The sequence below is a fragment of the Eucalyptus grandis genome, chromosome 6, assembly GCF_016545825.1.
Source record: "Eucalyptus grandis isolate ANBG69807.140 chromosome 6, ASM1654582v1, whole genome shotgun sequence".
NCBI classification, from domain to species: domain Eukaryota; kingdom Viridiplantae; phylum Streptophyta; class Magnoliopsida; order Myrtales; family Myrtaceae; genus Eucalyptus; species Eucalyptus grandis.
In genome coordinates, this window is record NC_052617.1 from 16,249,727 (window position 1) to 16,257,110 (window position 7,384).

General features: G+C 40.1%; 1 long non-coding RNA gene across 1 annotated transcript; it reads left to right on the plus strand.

Annotated features, from left to right (window-relative positions):
- The first annotated feature begins 2,994 nt into the window (after nt 1-2,994).
- On the plus strand, nt 2,995-5,312 carry LOC120294710. Its single transcript, XR_005551950.1, has 2 exons — nt 2,995-3,675; nt 4,659-5,312. It is a non-coding gene; the product is annotated as an uncharacterized LOC120294710 (long non-coding RNA).
- The last annotated feature ends 2,072 nt before the right edge of the window (nt 5,313-7,384 follow it).

Here is a 7,384-nt window from a genome sequence, read left to right on the forward strand (position 1 = left end):
ATTCCAACAAGATTCAAGAATTGCACATCATGGGTGAGGAGAAAAGAAAGAACTTTCGCAATAAGCGAGAACCTACGAAATAGGGTGGGGCGATCGCAGCAGAACCGCTTCATCTCCAGAATTGCATTCGTGTCTCTCACTCCAAACAGCACCCCAACACACCTCAGATTTGCTCGCTCGTCGCGACAAACTTCGGCCTTTATCAGGTCGCGAATCACACAGAGAAACGAAGATGAGAGCCGTCGCGTGATGGAGGAGAATGCCAGAATAGAGGAAAGCATTCAGAGAGAGAGAGAGTTAGAGTTTTATTTTTTAAATGGATAAAATTAGACTTTTCATAATATTTTGAGGATAAAATAGGTAACGGGCAAAAATTCATTAATTAGGATGAGCAGTATTCGAAAATGCTGAATGTCCAAAATTTCTTAAAGGAAGTATTTGGCTAAAGAGACCTCCAGATGCTGATTCAAATACCTTCAAATACCTAAAAAAAAATTTAAGAGACTTTGGGGGCTCAAAAGCCTTGGAGAATGCTGAACCAAATAGGTGGACTGCAGAGAACTGCTGGCCCAAATACCTTCAAATACCTAAAAAAAAATTTAAGAGACTTTGGGGGCTCAAAAGCCTTGGAGAATGCTGAACCAAATAGGCAAGTCGTCTTAACGTAGAATGCAAACGAGAAGTCGAATACAGGACCGGATAATTCGACCGGGCCCAAGCCCCGATGCTCCCAACGCAAAAGCCTCGACACAGCAGGTGATGAGCACTCAGTAGCGAGTCGTGGAACGAAGGATTCGACCCAAGCCGCTGCTGCTGCTGCTGCTGCTTCGTCCTTCATGAGCTGACGCTGATCGGTGGTCACCTCCTTCCCTTCTTTCCTTGGCAGTCTTCCGATTCGGTCCTTGGCGAGGTTCCGACAGCAATGGCGACCGTACCGACCAAACCCTGGAAGGTGGAGTACGCGAAGTCGGGGCGAGCGTCGTGCAAGTCGTGCAAGAACACCATCGACAAGGAGAAGCTCCGCCTCGGCAAGATGGTCCAGTCCTCTCAGTTCGACGGCTTCATCCCCGTAATCTCTCCCCCCCTCTCTTGACACGTAATGCCGGGTCTTAGTTTTTTTTCTTTTTCCTGTGGGTTTTTGTTGCGGTAATTTAAGGGGCTTCAAAGCTATCATTTTTCCTTTCACGGTAGATTCCCGATCATGTTTTCTGCTTGCCCATTTCTTGGTCTTCGATGGGACGTCTGGTTTTCGTGTCATTTTTCTGTCGTATTAGTTAAGGCGCTTGTGTTCCTGCTCGCTGTCCTAAGCGGTTCTACTTTAAGTTGTTAAGTTGTCGGGTATTTTCGGCCTGTCGTTGCCTGTAAGGCCCTCGAATGGGTTCCCCGAGAGGTAACGTTGGATGCCTGTGTAGCATTTTGATAGAAATAACTTGTTGATTTCTGTTTCAAATGGTCTTCAAATTACCCAGTTTCCCAAATGAGCGAAGCTGTCTGGTATGATCATGTTCATCATCTTGCTTTCAGCAGGACTTTTCTATTGGGATTAAGCTGAGAGGGACGCAGAAGGGAGCCATGTCAAAAAAAAAAAAAAAAAAAAAAGTATTCCTACTTCATACGATTCACTTGTTGGTAGAGCACGCTTCACTTTCCTGTGTAGCAGACGTCATGTTTATGGAGATTACATAGAGAACGAAGGCACATTGTCACTCGAGTTTGCTTAGTTGTGAATATGCGGCATTCAGCCCTGTGAGCATGGTTGCAATCTATGTTCATTTAGAAGGTTAAGGGGCCTAAAATGGGTGACATGCATTAAATAACTTTTACCATGATACAATTTCTTGTGTGAGCACCATCACCCTCATATTTGATAAAATAGAGATTGCTTCAAGATCAATGTTTAATCTCCAGTCAATTTCCTTCAAAGAAAGGAATAGAATGCTCTTTGCTTTTGATACAGTGGGTAAGTTCAATTTTATACCTATAGCTTGTTGCAAATGACAGCTTTATCTTGGTATTTTCATGGGCGGCTTGCCTTCCGAAGTCGTTTGGGACAAGGGTTTACCTTTATGATACATTTCTTGATATTATTTGGATTATCCTTGGAAAAGTAATAAAGAAAAGCTCAAGATTTTCTTGGGGTTTTGTGGAGCAATTATATACTGATTACAATCAATATGATATGATTTTAAGGTGCTTAGCCCTGTTCAAACTTTGGGATTGATTTAATCTGAGTCTCATCTATGGAACAATGATACTTGAAGGTTGGTGATGCCTTCAAAGTAAAATATGTTGTTAAAAGATCCACTTTTCTCTTTCTTAAGCAAGTCAGCAATAAGTTTTAAGTTACTATAAGTTACTGCTCAATTTGCTCAGACTTTCCATATCATGAAAAACCAAAGAGGTCATTATATGATGAGTTTTTGAGGATCACAATGAAGTTAATTACTGAAAGCCATGTGCTAGATGCGTATATGAATTATGTGACAAATTAATAATGTGTCACACAGTGTGAGCCTGGTGTGATAAGTAAATACTACCTACATGGTCTACTTGAGAACAAGCCTACTAAGCTATATTTCTTCATATTTAATTGTGAATAGTTCCAGTGTGATTATAAATTTTCATCTTCTCTGATTATGTTCTGACCTACAAGCTTCGTTTTGAATCTGATTTGAAGGCTTCTTATGTTATTTTACAACCTGGAGATATCTAAGCTGTGGAGATTTGACTTGTGCTTGGTTTTCAAGCAGATGTGGAATCATGCTGATTGCATTATGAGGAAAGCAAATCAAATAAAAGCGTACCTAATGTGTTTACTCAGACAAAAAGCTTGTTTGCGAAACTATTATGATACAATTATGATGCAATACATTTTAACAACACATATTGACATGTAATATTAAGTGTTTTAGTAGTTTCCCCTATGACAATCAACTTAATGAAAAACAATTTAATGAAAATTAACTACTATATGTTAAAATTTCAATATGAATTATCTATGTATACTCCTTTATATGAAAAACACAATTTAGTAGATATGTCTCACATGACATTAACATAGAGGATTCACTTTCAAGTGAGTTACAAACAAAATAAAACCCAAATATACAAAGCAAGCACGTGCGTTGCAAGGGTTAGAAAGCTAGCGAGGAAGTGAAGGGCTGTTTTTCTATTGGTTCAGCAATGACGATGACAACAACACTAAGAAGCTTTTCTGCCCCTAGGCTTGGCTTTACGAATCCTCTTACGGTCGCTGCCCATTTATTCACAGACCTTGGCTCAGTGTGTTTCCAAATCATTTTTCAGTCGGAGTGCCTCTTTTCCAAGTTATGAAATCATATATGAAGCCTGATAATTATATAAAACAACTATGGTCTTTTTCTTTTTTTGAAATATTCTCAGTAAATTCTATTAGAATTGTCACATTTAGGAATCTCTTGTTCTTTTGAATTTTAGGAATATTAAGTATGCACTATTTAAGGCTGTTACCTTGTTGCAAACACAAGCTTTTTTCTTGTTGTGCAGTGGATATATGGCACCAGAGTATGCGATGCATGGTTACCTCACTGACAAAGCCGACATCTATAGTTTTGGCATCGTTGCCTTAGAAGTTGTTAGTGGCCGGAGCAACAGTAGTTCCCAAAAAATGAGCAATGCTTTTATCTACTTGATTGGGTAATCAACTCTATCATTTCAATTATGATCATTTCCATATTTAAATCTCTACTTGTGCCGGTGGAAAATGGATTAAGGAAGCGTGAGCATAGTATGTAATTCCTCACGTGCACTTTTAATTGTTGCAAAGGAGTGTTACAGTTGCCAGCTATTGAAACCTGCTTAACGAATTGTCGTGCTGCTAAGTGCAATTTGTCATTTCAAATTAATCTAATTCTTCTTATTATGTTGGTCTACACTGAATTTTCATGTAGATTCTTTTTTTGGATTGAAGAAAATTCTATTCCTTCAAGTTTGGGGTAGTTCAGTTTTGGTCTTTATGTTTTTATGCTTGACGTTCATACTCCCTGTAGTTCCATTGGTGCCAAACAAGTCCTTCGACTACTATTCAATTTTGGTAATAACTGTTATATTAAAAAAAAATTCAAGACTATGTCTTGACTAGAATATCCATATACTTTCGATTGAGGTATAACTTTTTTCACATTCATATAATTTTGAGTCCTTTAGTTAGATTTTGTCTTGCTTTAAGTAAGCAATCATTATTAGGCCCCGTTAAATTTGATTGTCACCTGAGTTATATTAAGTATTTCTTGTTAAACTAGAATTGAGAGTAGAAGGCAATGGATGGTGTAAAACATTTCATGTAATGACACTGACAAATAATTCTTGCTAATAAAACTCAATAAAAGCTGGCGATTTTAAAACAGTAATTGGTAAGTTTTTGGCAACCAGTGAACCATTAGTAAGCGATGTTGGAGTTTACCAACTTTTAATCAAAATCGGTAAAGAAATCATGTTTGATCCGTATTTGACTCATTTGAGATGAAAAACTAGTGGGTGCTTATCAACTGCATTTGTCACGTAATAATCAAGAGACATAATATACTTCATCCTGTTGTAGTATTTAGAGCATATTTTGCAACTGATCAGTACCTGAAGCTTGAAAGGGAAATATTTTCACTTTTCATTTCTGTTTCTAGGTACGAGTTTTGAAGGAGAGAGGAAATTTGATAGATTTAGTTGATCAGAGGCTCGGTTGTCACTTTGACAAAGAGGAGGCGCTAGTATTGACAAAGGTAGCTCTGATGTGTACTAATGCGACTCCAGCACTCAGGCCGCCGATGTCATCTGTGGTTAGCATGCTTGAAGGCAAGGTTGCTGTTCCGGTGCTGGACTTTGGAGGCGCTGTCATGACTGAGGAGAAAATTGAGGCCATGAGGAAGCATTTTAGAGGTGACAAACATCAGGCAGTTGGTGAGAAAATCACCAACAGTATGTCCATTGATGGCCCATGGATCGGAACCACTTCGTCCGCATCTGCTAATGATCTTTATCCAATATTTCTGGATACTGATTACCGACAGAAGAAAGGTTTGTTTTGTTCTAAGTAAAATAGTTCCCCAAAGAACTAGGGCTTTAGCTCTTGAATTTCTCTCCGAAGTCTCTCTTTCGCTTACATTTGAAACTGAAGGTATATATAATATAAAGAAAACAACGTGTTATGCAGTGCAGTAATTGTGTATTGTGAACTCATTAGTAGGGAAAGCCTGAAGACAATAGTTTGTGGTTTGGTGGTTGTATTTGAGCTGTTTCTTTCCATATTGTTATTCAAACAGAGACGATGTTGCGACTTTTTTTCTCTTCACACGATAAAGATGCAGATGGTTGCCACTGCAAGGAGGAATCTATTATGGAAGTTCTTCATTTGTTTGAATGGCGAGATGTGCGAAGTGGCATGTTCTTGCTCTGGACATGTTTTGTTCACTAGCTCAACCCGTTATACGTTGCTACTCAAAAAAATTTCTTAGCAAACGCAAATTTTTCTGTCTTTAGTATGGATGATGGTCGGCCAACTTCGTCTTTCCCATCTTTGAGAAATGAGGAAAGAGAAACTTGATACTTGCATGTCTACGCACAAAAAAAAAAAAATTATCTGGAGAAATTTGCATGTTCAGTCACTATTTCTTCCCAGTGGATTACTGCCCCATCAGCTTACTAATTCCATTCCATCAGTGGTTCTGTATTATGAGTCAATGCCCAAAACGTTCTTAGATTAATGTCAAAACAATCAAACAAGTTGAAACCGAAATCGAAACCTCAACCTCAATGGGTTCAGCAGGTCATCCTAAGATTTGAGAGGTGGTGACCTAGTGAATATTGATGAAGTTGACATCCCACGATGAAAATTGAAGTGTTCCACATCAGCTGCTGCCACTACAACTACAACCGAGCAAAACAAAACAGCAGATTTGCTGCAACTTCGTAAATCCTGATTCCTGCACTAGCGGACCTCCACAGAAAATGGAAACCAAATCCTGTATGTTGACACATAAATTTTGACTAATCATGTAGTAATTAATTGCATAGAAAATTAGGAATTAATCTTTAACCCTTTTAAAAAAATAGTAAAATTGCATTTCATGTAATCGCATTTGCAGCGGTACTAAGAGGACAACAAGAAGCAGGGGCTCGCGGTCGATTGCATGCACAAAAGGATGGTCTCTCTTTCGCTGGTCTGAACACGCATAAAAGAAAAAAAAAACATGAGGAAAGAAGCTCTCGCACGTCCATTGTCTATTCTCATTAATGCATGCACATGCATGCACAAATTCGGTGGACGTGTGGATTCTGGAGAAATCTTCAAAGAAGCAAAAAGTAGCCCATATTATATTATTATAATATGCCCATATTATATTATATAATATATCAGCTTTGGTGACGCAATGAAAATTCACTGAAGAAGAAACCTCCTCGTTAATGCATGCACATACACACACGAAATGGGGGACGTAAAAATCCTATAGGCGCCTGCAAGAAGATTTCCTTGCGAAAGAGCAGAGTGGTGGCTGAAAGAAAGGTCTAGAGAAGAAAAAAAGGGGCAAAGTTCAGCTTAAATTCTGGAAAATTGCGGCTGCATCTTGTCACGATAAAGTTGGCTATCTTCAAGAGGCAATGGACGGCCTATAAATAAGACCACAAGAAGCCGCGTCAAGGGGAGGAGAGAAACGAAAGAAAAAAATTTCATGGTGAGGGGGGGCTTCTCCTTTGTTCGAAAAGAAGAGAGATAAAGAGTCTGTCGAGAGAAAAAAGTGAAGTCGAGAGAGGGAAGTGCGGCAGAATGGAAAAGAAAAGGAAAAAACACTGTTCATCTTCTTCCTTGCAAGTTCTTCTTCTGCTGTCGACCCCTGCTGCCCGAGCTTCCGCGCCGCACACTACCACGACCGCACCTCCGCGCCGCGCTTCCATCGCCCGCGAGCTCGCGCCTCCGCCAGCCTCTGGTCCCGTCTGAAAAAAAGCCGCGGAGCCACCGACCACCGCAGCGCCCAGCCTCGCCTGCGGCCCACGTCGGTTCGTTCATTGTCCCCTCGCGCCAGTCACCGCACCAGCACCGCCGTTCGTCGCCCTTGTTGCAGCCGCGACGACCCGACGCCCTTTCTGCCTGAGCGCTGCCCCGTCGACCTGCCCCTGTAAGAGTTTTTCTAATTGTGGACTACATTAATTGATATTGTAATTTACCGTTTAACGTTTATCGTTTTACGGGGTTTGATCTAAGGTGAGATAGTAGGTTTCTTAATTAGTCTAATATGGGCTGGCTAGTATGGGCCGAGTTAAGCCTGGCCCGTAATGAGGGGGACTGACTGGAAACTCTATAAATAGTGCTCAAGTCTCTCATCTAACCTGAATTCTCACATATATCCTCACCTAA